At 32.3% G+C, this 17780-nt stretch overlaps 1 long non-coding RNA gene across 1 annotated transcript; it reads left to right on the top strand.

The window, feature by feature from the left end:
- The first annotated feature begins 1761 nt into the window (after positions 1-1761).
- Positions 1762-4417, top strand: LOC127870940 (uncharacterized). The gene is made up of 4 exons (XR_008045013.1): positions 1762-1792; positions 2512-2567; positions 3231-3294; positions 3861-4417. It is a non-coding gene; the product is annotated as an uncharacterized LOC127870940 (long non-coding RNA).
- Positions 4418-17780: the final 13363 nt, after the last annotated feature.

The raw sequence follows: 17780 nt of genomic DNA, 5'->3' as shown, positions 1-17780 counted from the left end.
ACAACAGAAAAACATGTCACATAATCTAAGCGCAATAGGTGTTCACCAACATCAAACTAGTTCTACCCAATGGTGTATTTCTATTCCCACACCGCCCTTAAGTCAGCCACATTCTATGAAATCTTGGCCAATATAATCTGCAGCCTAGGGAACAAAGTTAATATCCTGCCCACTATACAACGCCCAATGTACCAACTGTACCGACCACTCTTAGAGTAATTTGCTCTATTTTACAAAGAACAAACACACAGCAAAAGTTATAGCGCAACAAAGTAAATAAATTGCTTTTTCTACGCACCAAATAGAAAACGTATCGTTATAGGAATACTTAACGAAAAATGTTTAGGCACCACATATATAATGTTGTAATTTTTAGGTACGAAAAAAAAGTTGCATTTAGATCGAATATTTATATTTTGTATTTTTAAGCACTAAATTGAAAATGTTGAAATGTTTATGCTTTGAATGAAAAGTGCTGTATTTTTAAGGCACAAAATGCAAATTGTTGTAATTTCTAAGCTCTCAATGAATCATTTTGTATTTCCTAGTTACTTAATGGCCAATCTTTTATTTTCTATACCCCTAAAATGAAAAATGTTGTATTGTTTGAGTTCAAATTTACAAAAGGTTATTTTTAGGCACCAAATTGGAAATGTATTTAAGGCATTAAATGGATATTGTGTAGTGTTAAGGCACCAAATGGAAAATGTTTTTTTTTCTCTGCAACAAGTATTAATGTTTTGGCCGGGCCTTACATTTATTGTGTTTTTTTCCTGCGTACAAAATGTCAATAAATTGAAAATGACATATTATTAAGGCACCAATTGGAATATGTTGTTCTTTTTAGGCACAAATGCACAATGTTGTCTTTTGTTAGGTACCGACTGGAGAATGTTGTAATTTTAGGCACTTAATTAAAAATGTTTTTTACACAAGGCACCAAATATTGCAAAATTTACGCATCAAATGGAAAATGATGTATTGTTGAGCACCAAATTTAGAATAGTGTATATTACACATCTATTTTAAGATGTATATTAAGCCCCAAATTGAAAATGCTGTATTTGAAAGGAACAATTGTATACTGTTGCATTTATATATAAAAAAACAACATTGAAAATTGTGGAACAACATGGAAATGTTGTACTTTTAGGCACCCAATGAAAAGTGTTGTATATTATAGGAATACAAGAGAAATTGTATATTAAGCACCAAAGTATTCATCCTATGCACTAAATGATATAATGCAGACACATTGTAAATGGGTCTAAAGACGAAATGTCTTAAATTACAAAACAATTCGGATATGTAAAAGTCTACATGTTTTCGTAAAGATTAATAAACACGTTCATCAGACTTTACAAGAAATAAATTATACTTTAAATACTACTACATAATTACTAAAAATACGAATGATTTTGACTGTTTACTTTTATTGTTTCTAAGCTCGTTTTGTATCATCCGGTATTGATCACGTGGTTAATTGAAGAAACCTTATACATTGCGATACTGTGCTGTGATAGAAGCTGTATATTTATAGTCCAGTCAATCTGTAATTGTACCCACAACTAATTGCAACAGAAATAATTTTTCGATAATGTTGTAGATAAATATCACCTCTTCAACATATCAAAAGTCTAGCAAAGTCTAGCCTGGGCAAACTACCGAAAAATGACTTTTAATATGACAGATTTTCATGGCCCTAAATTACCACCGTAGAAGATAAAATGATCAGATGAATCTATAGGTCTTTGTTTTGATGAAAGATCCTAGATTTAAGTCATTTTTGGAGGTAAGTTAAGATGTCTTTGTTGAATATTATTCTTTTCATCTTGGAAATTAATGTTTTTCTCCTAACAAATGCGTCAGTAATAGAAGAATGCGCTACGTAATAGACTGCGTACCACTTTGTAATTAGTTTTCGTGGATGATGCAGGAACTTATAGTTTTCTTCAAATATGCAATAAAGTCAGCAGCAAACACACATTTTACACAAATATACATATGTAGGCATTTAAGGAATGCTTGAAACACACAAACAAATATGAAAATTAAGAGAGAAAAGATCGAGATTTTAATAATTTTTTTTAAACTACGGAAGGCCATTTTTACCATAACGTTTTTGTTTTGGCCATTTGTACCACAACGTTTTCGTATTGCTTCTTTTTCCCTATAACTTCTTAAAATATTCTACTGATTGAAACTGTTGAGAATTTTCTTACCTAATGTTAAAAAAGCTTTCAATTTTCCACATATTTGAATCATTTTAATAATTTCAATATTTCATTATGAATAATTATCATATATAAAATAGAAATAATAAGTTATGGTCTTAAATTTACAATTCTAAACTATAAAAAAATATAATCCGAAATATTGAGTTAAGCTATAAATGTTTCATTTAGTATTATTACAACAGAAAATCAAAAGCTGTTTATAGTAAATAAGTTACTCTCTTACACACATATCAAACTGTTATTTTCTTGAATACATGTGTTTGATTTATTACAGATGTTTGATCAACAATCAACGATGTCAAAGGTGTGGGTTTAGAATTTCGAAAAAAGGTATAAATATATATTTATTTAAAAGTGTTTTTATAAATGATTCATATGCCATGACAAAATGCTACAGGATAATGTAAATTTATATAAACAAAAGATAGTGTGTTTAAAACATCGGCCATACCATGTGAAGGAAAATAAGTACAGCTTTGATCAAACTTAAGTTTAATTTTTCCATTTCTGTTTCCTCTATTTTCTCAATATATGTTAAGTAACATTACAACTTAAAATCAACGAAAATTTCGTACAATATTTCGTAAAATAAACTTAACCAATTAAACGTCAGTGCTCCTTATGGCAATTGCCGATATTTTAACGCCAGATTTGGTCTGGTAAAATAGATGTTTGAAGATACAAAACGCTCGTTGTTTTTTCCATTTTAATTTCAACGATACCTATTCATACGGCACATGAACACTAACATGGTGTTCGTGTGTATTATGAATATATATTAAAATGGAATTTATTGTGTCACAAATAAATAAAAACGCGCATCTTGTATATACAAAAATCTATGTTATCATACCACATCTAGCGTTGAAATCGTGGCTATTGCTATAAGGAACACAGATTGTTTAGGTGTTAATTTTATTTAAAGAAAGAGATTACGAAATTTTGGTTGATTTTGAGCGTTATAGAGACTTTAATTTGTTTCATCTATTACAGATGCTAATATGGAACTGCCAAACAATCTGATCAGCACCAAACCTGCTGCAGCTGCATCGGAAAGGTAATAGCCATTCATTCTACACGCAACGCTAGTAAATACTCAACATTTACAGCTTGCAGTTGAAGGCAAAATTAAATAATTCATTTTTCAAAATCATCAATGACAAACATATAAATAAATTAACCCCACAGTACAGTCAAACTATTAATGAGTGCAAAACAAAATTTACTACAGGATTCATACTGGAACTGTGAACATTTGTACATAGTACAAAAATAACATTGCGTGAATATCAACTATTGTTATTTCTGAAAAAAAATAAACACAATATTGCGTGAATATCGATAATTGTTGTTTCTTAAAAATAGTTTTTTTATAGACATAAAGTTCAACAATGCATTTACTTGTATTCTGAAATACACAATATGTATGAAAATATAAACCCTTCATTCTATTAAACGCTTTTGAATGCATCTGCAGCAGGCAGCAGACGGCTTTAAAATCCATTGTGTCAAATCAAGGAATTGCTTGTTATGAGCAAATGCTCCTTTTGTCACAATTGGGAATGTCACAAAAGACTGTTCTGCCTAATGGTTGAAACAGCATGTATTCATATATTCTTTCAGCAATACCTGCCTGATATGATGCCAATCAATTGCAGATGACCAAGATCATGTTAAGTTACGCCAGAAAGGGAGTGATAGCATAAATGCTGCCAGCAAAGTTCGCTTGGACAATATTACTTCCCTACCCGGACAGACAGTTCATATGTACATTGTCGGAAAGATTATTGTAACCCAATTCGAATCAAGTTATCCTTAAATAAAAAGCCAACACTGTATTATCTCCATCGTTACGATCTAACACTGAACGATTTAACTTCAGTACAAATTGTCTATTTTGTGCTCAACGTGCCAAATTTGTTGGAAGAAAACGAGGCTATAATGTATACCCTGTTAGAACAGTTGAATTTAAAAAGAACATCGAACACATATGTATCGATAGGGATGACAAATAGGGTTCAGATATTAAAAGCAGATTGGAAACAATACATGACTTAGCGGCTGCTGTTGCTATATACCATCAGTCATGCAGCGTAAATTTTAGGACAGGTAAAAATATACCACAGTCAGGCAATGAAAAAGGAAAGAAGTGTGGAAGACCAGTGAACATGGCACAGGAATTTGCTTTCCAGGAAAAAGCATAGTTCCTGATTGAAAATGATGACGAACAAATAACACTAAAAGACCTTGTTGACAAAATGGTAGAACTATGTGGAGAACTCTCCTATACATCAACTCATATGAAGAAGAGATTACTAGAGCATTTTGGGTCCTCTATTGTCATCACAGAATTAAATGGAAAGCAGAATGTAATCACATTTAGAAACACTGCATCATCAATTTTTCAATCCTTTTACCAAAAGTCTAGTAGCGATTCTGATGCTTATAAAATTGAAATAATAAAAACAGCAGCACAACTATTGCTAACTGATATAAAGGATATTAAAGCAACAAAATTGTCTTACCCTGACTCTGGCTCTGATCTTATGTCTACACAGGAAAATATTGACTACATTCCGGATAGTCTAAAAACATTTCTTAGAGAAATTTTCAGCGATAAAAAGCAGATGTTAAGATTGCCTCTATTGGACAGGCCATTATCCAAGCAGTAAGACCAAGGTGTTGATTCCTCCTCTACAGATTGGCTTAGCAGTACAAATGAAAGAAGAGGTTAAGCTTATAGATATGATATTAGCTCCACCTGGAGAAGAAAAATCATTATATGTACATGCAGTTTTGAGCAGTTTTGAGACGTACAGGTTATCTTTGTATTATACTAGAATGTAAAATATGGTATAATAGAAGTGTTTTGATTTTAAGTGTTAACATTATAATACTTAAGTGATGCGTTATTTTAAGCTAATGACAATGCAACCAATCTTGGTTAAATTTTATTCCACATGCCATAATATATTGGCATGATTTAATAGTAACATGTATTTAATGGGTGGGTGGGGTAAGTTTACCCCTATAAATGCACTATTTACATGAGTAAATATGTTAAGAAACTTCATGATACACTTAGGAAATAGAAAAATAATACTGTTTTCATAACTGATGTATTACTGAATACTGTTTTTGTTGGCTGGTTTGCCCGAAATGTGTTGTTTTAATAGAAAATGGAAAATATACTTTATTTAAAAAAAACGTCCGCGAGGGGCATAAATAAAATGAAGTTTTAACAGGTTTGCCCTGGAAATATTTCGCTAGACTTTTTTCCTGTCATCTGTTATACGTCATAGATGATTTTGCACGTGAACCGTTTCTGTTGCAATTAGTTGATGGTTAGGTGCTTTTTTTTCATAGGATGACTGGACTATTACTAGATTGATAAGTCTGATGGATTCTTCATAAACGGGTCAGCTAGTTACACCGTCTGAATGGTTATTTTGCTAAAGAACTGAATTCTTTCCAGTTTTGATAGCCGTGCTCTTTTGGAAGAAACAAAGTTAAATTTTCTGTATAGAAAACGTGATTTTCTCTCATTCCACACTAAGAAACTTCTGGTCATGGCTCTAATCCAATGTCATTTCGATTACGCATGTTGTTTTTGGTATCATGGCATTACCAAATTTTGGAAAGATATAATTCAGGTCACACAAAATAAATTATAAAGGTTTGTCCTCAATTTAGGTCATATGTCACATATAGGTAATGAACATTTTAAGATTTTGAACTGGTCACCTGTTCAAAAGGGAGTGGAGCAAGCAACCCTTTGTCATGTTTTAAAAATCAAAAATGGTTTGGCTCCTGAATATATGAGTGAAAACTTTGTTCCCTTTGACACTCTTCATTCATACAAGACTAGGTCAAGTGAAAGTGGGTGCTATATTTTACCCAAAGTCAAAGGTTTTGGTGCTAAATCTTCTGCATATAATGCCTGTGTTCTGTGGAACAAACTACCTTCCTCCTTAAGGAATTCTACAAGTATAGCTAATTTTAAGTTGTCAGTTAAAACTCATCTTCTTAATATGTAATCATTCGTTTAGATCTATATAGTTAGTTATTAATTGATCCAAATTATTAATATATGTACCTTTTTATGCAAATAATTGTCGTTTATACTCAAATCTCTGATTTTCATCTCATTCCCTCTCTATGTCACTACCATCAATATCCAAGGACCACAATAGAAATAAGAGATTAAGTTCTCTTTTTGTGTAATCCTTGGTATAATGTTATTAGCATGGTTTCATTTCTCATACATGTTATTGTTTTACTATTTTATCATGTATTTAGATATGTTTTATCATGTTGTATCAGTATACTGAAATAAATCTATCTATCTATCTATCTATCTATCTATCTATCTATCTATCTATCTATCTATCTATCTATCTATCTATCTATCTATCTATCTATCTATCTATCTATCTATCTATCCATCCATCCATCCATCCATCCATCCATCCATCCATCCATCCATCCATCCATCCATCCATCCATCCATCCATCATCCATCCATCCATCCATCCATCCATCCATCCATCCATCCATCCAGCCATCCATCCATCCATCATCATCCATCCATCCATCCATCTATCTATCTATCTATCTATCTATCTATCTATCTATCTATCTATCTATCTATCTATCTATCTATCTATCTATCTATCTATCTATCTATCTATCTATCTATCTATCTATCTATCTATCTATCTATCTATCTATCTATCTATCTATCTATCTATCTATCTATCTATCTATCTATCTATCTATCTATCTATCTATCTATCTAAGACTGCCCTAATGGGCAATGTGTAATCGTTCCCACTACAATTATAAAAGCAATGCTCCAACCTTACATACTTTGGTCACCGATGTTCTTTAACGATGTATGAGTACAAGGAAACATTTTTATGTACACGTTTATATGCAGGAAGCAATTATGATATGCGATAAGACAAAAAATGAAGGTTTATTATTTCATTACAGAAATATTGTGCAAAATAAATTATCAATTACTCGACTGCTTTCAATGATACTACATGTGATTAAAAACAACGTATTGTAAAATCGCAAGGACATCTTAGGCTTTGTTGTTTCAGAATAATATTATTTTCCAGTAATGGATACAAAAACCAATTGGGTACATAGACCCATATATGATTTCATTTACCTAAAATGTGTTGGATACAGAAAACTTAAAATGTTTTGCGTTACAATTTTTATAATGTACAAACAAGGTTTTGTTTACATTTTAGAAGCAATACATGACATGTGTTTCACACAACAGTAATCGAAAGACAGAGGATTTAACTGAGATTTAAACTCGTTTTTCAACAAGGGTCAATTACGTCATTGTAATATGTTTGTAAATGCAATAAAGGGCATAAGTTGTGTTGTGTATATTCCGATGCACATATTTGACTTCATCTCATGAAATATTGGCGTCATATACAATCTCTTCATATTTACAGTAAAACCTAGGCTAGTTTATTCTTTATACCCTTTATTCAAAATAATGCACACCAATCGATTCGCAAGTTCACCATGGACGGGGAACATTTCAATAGTAATTGTTGAGACCACATACATTATATAAGATCGTCTGACCTCACACAGTCAACAGTTAAATATGTTCATATGGGCGTTGCCTAATATTACAAGTTACTCAAAGCAGGTGGATTAAAGCGGCCTTTTCACGTTTTGGTGAATTGACAAAATTAAAAGAAAATTGTTTCAGATTCGCAAATTTTCGTTGTAGTTGTGATATTTGTAAGGAAACAGTAATACTGAACATTAACCATGCTCTAAAACATCTATTATGCGCATCTTTTGACGATTTAAAAACCTGAAAATTATAAAGTGGTGCAACGCGAAACGATTGAATAATTAAAAGAGTAATGTTGTTGTAGTTATATTTTGTGATACTACGAAGATTGCTACTGTAAGTATAAAATACACCACCCATTGTATAAGCACGGATGGCCGAGTGGTCTTAGCGATAGACTCCAGGGATCATTGATTCGAGCCCACTTGATAGTTGCTTTTTTCTTTCATTAATTGTATTCTTGTTTTCAATGGAGCTCAAATAAGATCCAATTTTTACATATATCAATATAGTTCTTACTGACAAACTTCAATGCATGTGAAAATCTGTGAAAATGCCCCTTTAATGCATATGGTTACGAAATAAGCTATTTATATTTTGGAAAGTCATTTGCCAATACTGCTGGTAAGACGTCAATTTCAGAATCAATATACGTTGTATTTAGAATCTGCGATCAATTATCAGACGAACTGATTTAAAGGTCACGTATTTTTATAATTTCCCCCCAAATTGAAGAATTTTCCCCCAATGAGTTATCTGGCAATTACATGTAGACGCGACGTGGACAGTTTAAGTCGTTAAGGTCAGATATGCAATACAATACATTTAGTCTGTTAAATATAAATAAAATCACTATTTGTACAGCACAAGTTTATTTCCTTGTAGTTTTTGTGTTGGCATCTGATTTCCCCATTATCAACTGTGTTTATTAAGTACACATAATTTTAATACAAATTTACAAACGTATGGGTCAACTGTACAATTCAAGGATTTAATGCGACAGATGCCATTTAAGATTTAGGACAATGTATACCACTTGTGTTTACGTAAGTTATAGTTGAGTTCATATACGAATGTATGAATCTATTCACTTAATTATGCATTTTTTTTAATAAACGTGTACAAGGCCAGTCAATGTGTTACCCCATTATGGAAGAAAATCATTATAACCATAAGATACCAAAAGACGATTGAATAAAAGATAGTATGGCAATCATTGATGTCAATTTTTCATTTGCATCGTCACAATTTACTGAATCCATTCGGAAAAGATGAGTGAGTATTGTTTAGCTATTAACACTCTTTGTATGAACAATTTATTCAAGTTTCCGAACAATTTGTCAAAAAAATAAATCCATTGGTGAATTTCGGATACACCGTGTAAATAACTGCCAACACTGATGTAAATATGATGTGTTCGAAAATACTACTTATAAAATTATTGTTAAATTAAATGCGCATATAGCGTCGGCAACAGATGACACAAAATGGAATCTTATATTATGATATATATGATAATGATAGTGCATTTACGGACACGAATCATGTTTATCAAGACTAATCCACATAAAATGACACTCTGTGCAATATCTGAACTTTATTAAACCATGTGGTAATGCAAACACCAATTTGAAATCAAACTTAACGTTCGATGATCAGACTACATCAGTTAACAGATTCTGGTGTTATCAGTATATTCCAGCTGCTGCTCTTGGCATTATTGTACTCATTTCTAAAGCCCTAATAAGACCAAGAAAGCCAATTATTATACAGAAAAGAAGCAGTATATTCGTCCGCTGAATTCATTCTCCTGCTATGCAAAGCAATCAAGATAATTGATCCCCTACACAGGCTATCTAGTTGCTCATTCATAAGCTTTCTAAGGAAATAACTTCGGATACCAAACATCATGAAGCTAATTAACGTGGCTAAATCTAACTCTAGGAATGAAATTAAGTTTGAGTTACAGAAAATAACGAAAGAAAAGACACACAAACATTGCATTATAATATTCATGACTTAAAAATAATTGGGTATTTATGTCTTCATTATGTCAAATTTGTGACGTGAGACTCATATAATGATAATTGGTTGATGTTGATGATTGGATTCTACGGAGGGGCTAGATGGCATCTGACCAACCACCCTGGCGGCAAATCTTATTATTGTATATGCATTATATATGACCTACCTTGGAATACACAGAAATATTTCCGAAAATATCGGGTGATCTTTTAATGACCAATCAGGGACATACGCCTTAATTTGCTGCATTTCACAAAACATCAATGCGCCACCTCCCCTTAAAAAAACCCATGTCTGGTTATGGTCTTGAATGGTATAATGTTACAGGCATGACTTTTTTAAATTCAAAAAATGCATATTTCCCAAAACGCATCAATCTTTAAAGACGATATACATTTCTTTAAGAACAGACACATATAAGTCTTATCAAACAACCAATAATGTGTAACATGTACTTCCCAAGATAAAAAGACACAGAGACGTCGCTTGGTAATTGAGTTAATGCATGCTTCCACCATTGACATTTCTTTACAAAACCATGAATAATTGCTACTAGCGCAATGAAAGGAAAGATAACAAATACAATTATTTTATTGAATACTCAATAGACAAACGCATGTTCAAATAATTCACGTGTAAATTAAAATAAACTAAACACCCGAAATCGAAGTGTCTAAAGATGTGGGTAATATTTCTGAATATTCTTATTATTAGATATCCGAAAACCTGCGCGATTCTATAAAACCAACGACAGCCACTAGTTAAAATAAAGGTTCTGCGTGTTTGAATACATAAACACGCCAAATCATCACAATCTTGGTTAAACGAAGTTAACCCATACAAAAATAAATGTTCCTTAAAGAAATAGCCAAATTTTTAACGCTAGATGTGGTCTGGTAACATTGATTAAACAAGATAGAGCCTCACTATGCTGGTTTATATTTTTTGTGGAACAATATATTCCATTTGAATTTCACGCGACGATTTCCAAATATTTAGGAGCGAATGAGAGATTTGCTTCGGGCAGCGTCGAAAGCATGACGTAGTTCTGATGAATAATCATTATGTAATTAATTAATTAGCGGAACTCAGGCGAGGACGTCCCGCTCTAACAGATTCAGCAAGAAAAAAAGACAAGCGAGTGTGCAAAAATGTAAGTGTATGTGGAGCAATACATAACTGAATGGAACTGCGTCAATGATTGTTGGGGTTTTGCCATGATTTTGAAGTTGCTTGTTATCTATTATGATAGCGGACGGACCTAAGTTAGAAGCAAAGGCAAACGTGCTCCAGATTATGCATTTTAACGCAAACCGAATGAATCCGATCCGAAATCTAGGTGATCTGTAAAACAAAACATGATGACATCGTGAAACGATTTGAAGATGCTAAAAAAGGTTACAGAATGTTTGTATTTTTACGATTTTACACCAATGTCACTTGTGTTTGGGATTTGTATTGTAATTTACCTCCGTATGACATTATTGTTGTTTGACGTTTTATATATATAGCATAATAGTATTGGGCAATGTTTATGGATCTTTCAATCTGCTCGTTTGAAAGCGAATTCAAATATTTATAAATAAAGTCTTCTCTTTTCCAAACGATGTCGACTAGTTTACAAATTGTGTCTGCTTGGAAAATTTAGTAAGCGAAGTAAGACTGATCGTTGACAACATTATTTCAAGTAAGATCCTAGAGACAAATTAAATATAAATGATTTAATAAATACTTTCATATGATCGTTAAACTTAATCAGACCAAAAAAAAGAATAATTTATGTATAACAAGACAGTTAAAGAGACAATCTTATCCCGCGCCGAGATCTTTTGACCTATAAATCAGTGACCTTGACTTTTAATCAGCGTAATTGACGCCTGGGCCCTTCTAAATGAAATTAGTTTTTTTTCATTATAACCTTTTCATGGGTATAATAGATGTCAAGCATATACAAACATATTTAAGACTAACCTATTGACCTTCAAGTGTGACCTTAACCTGGAGGCGGCTCACTGACTCCTGAACATAATTGCAATTACATTAACATGGTTGCATGTTGTTATGAAGTGTCGTCCATGATTAGCCTGTGTGGATTGCGCAGGTTAATCTGGGACGAAACTTTAAGAACATGCATTATGCCCATTTTTTCAGAACACGACTCAATTTTTATCGTAACCTTGGGCTAGCGTGACGGACTCATGCTACCTGCAAATGGTCTAAATGGCAACTTATTGTCGGCAAGTGTCATAAAACCCTTCGAGAAGGAATTAAGCAGCCACGATAATGCAGGCTCAAACTTTTGACTTCGACGTATTGCTTTGACCGCCGGCCAGCTAGAATCACTCATGCTCTGTGCAAAACTTCTCCAGGAACTTAAAATTGCAGCCAAGTTTGTGAAAACCATTGAAAGGGTATGGAGATATTGAGCGGACAGAAAAAGGGTAGCTGATAAATTTTTACCTTGACCTAGGGCCAGCGAAACTGACTCAGTGTTCTGCACATCGTCTAATTGCACTTAATATTTGAATGCAAGTTTCGTGCAATTGTTTCAAATGTACGCAAGACGATATTAAGAGGATAAGAAAAAGAGGCTTATACCTTTAATATTGAAGTACGACACGAAAATTGCTTGAATGCCTTAAATTATCTGCGGCATGTTTAAAGAAATCCGTCAAATGATATGGGAGATATAGAGTGGCACTAGAGTGTTTACAAGTAGACTGACGTACGCAATGAGAAAACGGAGGGCTTTTCTAAGAAACCCACCCCGCTTTGCGATGGGGGATAGACTATATATAAAGAAGCAAACACGATATGGTAACGCATTAATAATATATCCGTATGTTTATCTATGAAAACAGCACGAAAAAAAGTGGATCTCAAACAATAGAAATTCTATTAAAAACATTGAATATTTGTTCTCAGAAAATGTTTCTGCGTAGCTTACCTTTTTTGCGATGGCTGCTTTAAACTTATAACAGTGCATCTGCCGTGCTCCGCTAAATACCATGCATGACTATTACTTTCCTTTTCCACATATTTACAATGTGTGACCCCTTCAAAAATCACGAGAAAAAGCTTTAGTCGGTTATTACAAGAAAAGTTACTGATATTCTGAACGTTTTGTTATTCAAATATTGTCATATGAAATTATCCGGTCCAAAACTACCAACTATTTCGCAATAATACAAATGTACTTCGTGGGTGTAGCGTTTACTGACACGTATGTATATTGTACGAGGGAAATCCATCACGCTTTCTATTGCAGTATTTCTTCAACAACTTAAATTTAAACCCACAAATACCTTCACGACTCGATTCACTGAGTCGCGGGTTATTTCCAATCCACCGATATCTTAACCAATTATCATCGTTTCTAACATCGTAAAAATGTATATTGTATTTCGATTCTCAATAACAACATTTCTATAGTTTGAAGTGAAAACATTTTGTTAAATTAAGATATTTACTTGACACATTTCAGGGCCATAAATAAAGAGAAAAACGTGAAAGTTGTGAATTTTTAGATTGTATAGGTAATACATGTAATTCTTAATTGACCTAAATAAAACCTAAAATAGTTTTCATGCACAGAAAAAAACATATTTATCTTTGTTTGATGAATATCAAACGTACCAAACAAACGTACCTCAGTGGTTTTTACTTTTTTTCTGTTGTTAAAGTAGGCTTTGTTGAAATAGCAACCATTTAAATCAATCTTACGGGATATAAGCAATATGTTTGAACATTCATTCAATTTCGACATTGCAATAGCTATAGCAATAGAATCAAAATAAAGCCATACATATATTAATACCATTGTAAATAATTTCACATGTAAGAAACATACATCTTGGGACTTACCTATACAAAAACATAAAATACAGTCAGTTTACCGGAAACAAACATAAGTGTTACGCTTAACATATATATCAACCGGAATAAAGTTCTATTTTCAAATCAAACATTTTGCGCCTAACAAATATATTAACCAAACAGGTAGTAATGCTTCATGATACAAAACGACCTATATATCAAAGGCTCTTTTTAATATATTTTCGTAGTGTTTAAATATTCAATATGTATACCAACAAATATATATTATTCACATCTATAATAGTCTTAAATAATTATGATAGTAAAAAAGTTATACAAAAAATATTGTCTCCCGGGACCTCTTAAAACAGAAAATAATGCGTTAACACATAGGATACAACGAGTTCGAATGATGATCACTCAGTATTGATCAAGCATTTTAACATATTTCTTGGTCAGGAAAGGTATTTTTTCTTGTTTAAAACATATTGTGCACATTTGTGTAAATCGGTGACAATTATTTTGAAAATCGTATTTTTAACGAATTGTGAACAAGTCCCTTAACTTGTAGTTTGAATCTTATCCTCCGCTTGAGAACGAGTTGGAGGGGAACAATACGACTACAGTATTGAATGTCATAAAGGAAATAGAGGACGTTATAAACGACATAGTTCAAATATACTGATGTGTTATTTGATAGTAACAGTAGCGTGTACAACATTTGAATCAATACAAGAGAGAGTAATTATATTTAGTAACTTAATAATAGCCAGCAAACTGTATTGTTTACCTGTTTATCTGGTTAAAGGATACACATTTAACCCTTAACTAAGGAATATACTTAATTATTGTGTTTGTATAGTTATTAAAATGAATAGCAACAATAACATTGGCAAACCAAGTAGCACATGCATATGAAACACTTCAATAAGTAACAGTAAGACTGAGACAACAAATCGATCAACTTGGCATAAGTGGACTAATTTGCTAAGTTTAAAAGATCTAAAATTGGTAGCTATTTCTTTATTATATTGAATGTATATATTTAAATAGGATCAAGTGTTGGAAATCAAATACAAGTGAGAGTAGGTGTCTTATTATAATTTAGCATCAAAGTGTATAAAGTTGACTTGCTTGAGCTTTAACTACAAAGAAACTAAGTAAATAACTGAAAATGTAAACGTCAATTGTCAACAAAATCTTTGTAGCGATTGCACTACGTTAATTGAAGTTCGCGCACTTTTTTAAATACGTAAAACGACAACTATATGAAATTTTAGGAGGACCACGCATTGTGATTATAAATCGAAAAAAAAACATAATTGCAAACTAATAATGTTTTCATATGGAGCACGTTAATCAACTTATATTGTATACATAATCAAGCATCAGTATCGTCTTGGAGATGTACAATTCAAAATCATATGAAACATACAGGAGAGTAGATATATGTTATTTAAAAAAATACACAAACATGCTGCGTTCAATAAATGATTATGCCCTCTTTCGAAGTCATGTCAGTATTGATTCATTAGCCCGTTTGAATAAGTCTTGGTCCGAAATAAGGTCAAATCTAAAGTCAGGTGATGTGAATGGTTAAGAGTTAAACAGAAGCTTTTAAGATGTTAAAAGTATATATGTTATGCGAACGGCCAATTTGAGTTGACAAAGAATTTCGACCTTACTGTAAGTCCAAAAGTAGGTCAAGCCAAGTCAAATGAGGTCAGGTGATGAATGTGTTAAGTGTTAAACGGAAGCTTTTAAGATTTTAGCTGTTTTTATATACATAGAGGTCATGCGAACAGTAAATTTGAGTTAACAAAGAATTTTGACCTCAGAGAAGTCCAAAAGTAGGTCAAGCCAAGGTCAAATGAGGTCAGGTGATGTGAATGTGTTAAGTGTTAAACGGAAGCTTTTAAGATTTTAAGCTGTTAAAAGTATAGATGTCATGCGAACGGTCACTTTGAGTAACACATATTTTTGACCTTAGAGTAAGTCCAAAAGTATGTCAAGATCAAGTCAGTCAGAATGAGGTAAGGGTGATGTGGGTGCGTTATTTTAAACATATTTAATTGAAACAAGCATTTTTATACATACAATTGCATACAACATTTATATTAAATAATAACTTACATGTATTTGAATGGGATGAGAACGAAAGACGATGGGTCATATGGTTCTTCTCCATCGCCTTGACATATTTAAAGTTGCATGGTTGGTACGAAACATGATTGGATTATTATATATATGTCAAGAAACACACTTTCCGATGACAGGATGTCGCGTGTTGTAGGTAATATGACGAAAGTTGAAAGGTGTTGGAGATTAAGTGGGTAAGTTTGGGGAAATAGGAAGCGGTTTGAATAATCTGGAGCATCAAATAACTACTATAGATTATTAATTTATAAACTGCGGGCGTTGATAGTGTGTTCAAGACAACATTATTGCAAGTATCAAATCTTTGTAGAAAGTGTTATTGATGTTCGATGAAACGTGTGTTTCGGGTTAAAAACGAATTAAGATCTTATGTATAAGTCCAAAAGCAGGTAAATAGCAAGATACAAAGAGGAAAGGGCGATATGTGTGTGCTGACAGTGTACAATACGTTATCCAAACAAGTATACGGTATATTCAACGAAACGTATCTTTTTGGTTTAAACTCATACATACTGATGTTCACTAGTAGATGCTGGTTCATAATACAATCATACTATGTTGATTGGACAAAACTGTAAATTTCAAATTTGTAAAAAAAAAGATAGACAGGTGCGAACGTGTTGGAAACTGACTCATTTCCATTTCGTATTTTCTTCAAACGGTTAACCACACATGTAATTATGTGATGCATCATGTCCACTTACCAGCTTCATGTGCATTCTGATATCTGCACTGGTAATATGGAGAGAATAACTCACTGCAGTTATTAAAAATTATCGGTTTCTTTTAAACATGTACAAACATATTCAACAAAGTTCTATGTTAGTCATGTAAACTTACACATTCAAAGTTCTATTATGATATTGAAATAATTTAAATCCACAGTGGTTTAAACCAAAAAGTCACTGAACAGTCATTGGTTGTTTTTATCTTATTATTAGTATGAATATAAGTACGACGTCGAAAATGAGAACGTTTATTAGTTTCCTGATTTCAAAATCATTTATAAACAAAATCAAACGAACACTGAACCTTAACCAATCTCTTTTCAGGTTTTGTCTGCTTTTTTAAGAGCATCCATATTGTCCATGTGAAGTTGATTCATGCTGATGAAGTATCATATTTTGTGATACTTTTTATGCCCCGGTAGGGTGGCATATAGCAGTTGCACTGTCCGTCAGTTTGTCTGTCAGTCTGTGCGTCCGCCGTCCGAAACCTTTAACATTGGCCATAACTTTTGCAATATTGAAGATAGTAACTTGTTATTTGGCATGCATGTGTATCTCATGAAGTTGCACATTTTGAGTGGTGAAAGGTCAAGATCATCCTTCAAGGTCAAAAGTCCAAAATACAATCCAAGGAAGTAATAAGCTTTAAAAGGGAGATAATTTCTAAACCTGCCAAATGATAAAATATTTGAATATATTTATATATATCTATATATATAATATATATATTATATATATATATAATATAATAAAAGTAAAAAACACGTGTCTGGGATTTTAAATATATATTGATTTAGCCAACGCGTTTCGCATAGCTCATCAGGGCATAATACAATATATTACAACGTCAAAATGTCATGGAGATAACGTCATATCAATTATGACGTCATAACGTCAATAAATATTAAATGAAATTTAATTTGGGTTTAAATACATGTATAAAATGTTGTTCTTATGCTAACCTAGCTGAAATATTGTTCGAAAATAGCTTATAAAATGGAAATATTTTAAATTGGGTCATTATGTGAACATTCATCAATGTTTACTATTTCAGCTATTTAAATCCACAGTGGTTTAACCAAAAAGTCACTGAACAGTCATTGGTTGTTTTTATCTATTATTAGTATGAATATAAGTACGACGTCGAAAATGAGAACGTTATTAGTTTCCTGATTTCAAAATCATTTGTAAACAAAATCAAAC

This window comes from Dreissena polymorpha, chromosome 3 (genome assembly GCF_020536995.1).
Source record: "Dreissena polymorpha isolate Duluth1 chromosome 3, UMN_Dpol_1.0, whole genome shotgun sequence".
In the NCBI taxonomy this organism is placed as follows: Eukaryota; Metazoa; Mollusca; class Bivalvia; order Myida; family Dreissenidae; genus Dreissena; species Dreissena polymorpha.
Note: the sequence above shows the minus strand (reverse complement) of the source record. Positions and strands in the feature narration are given on the sequence as shown.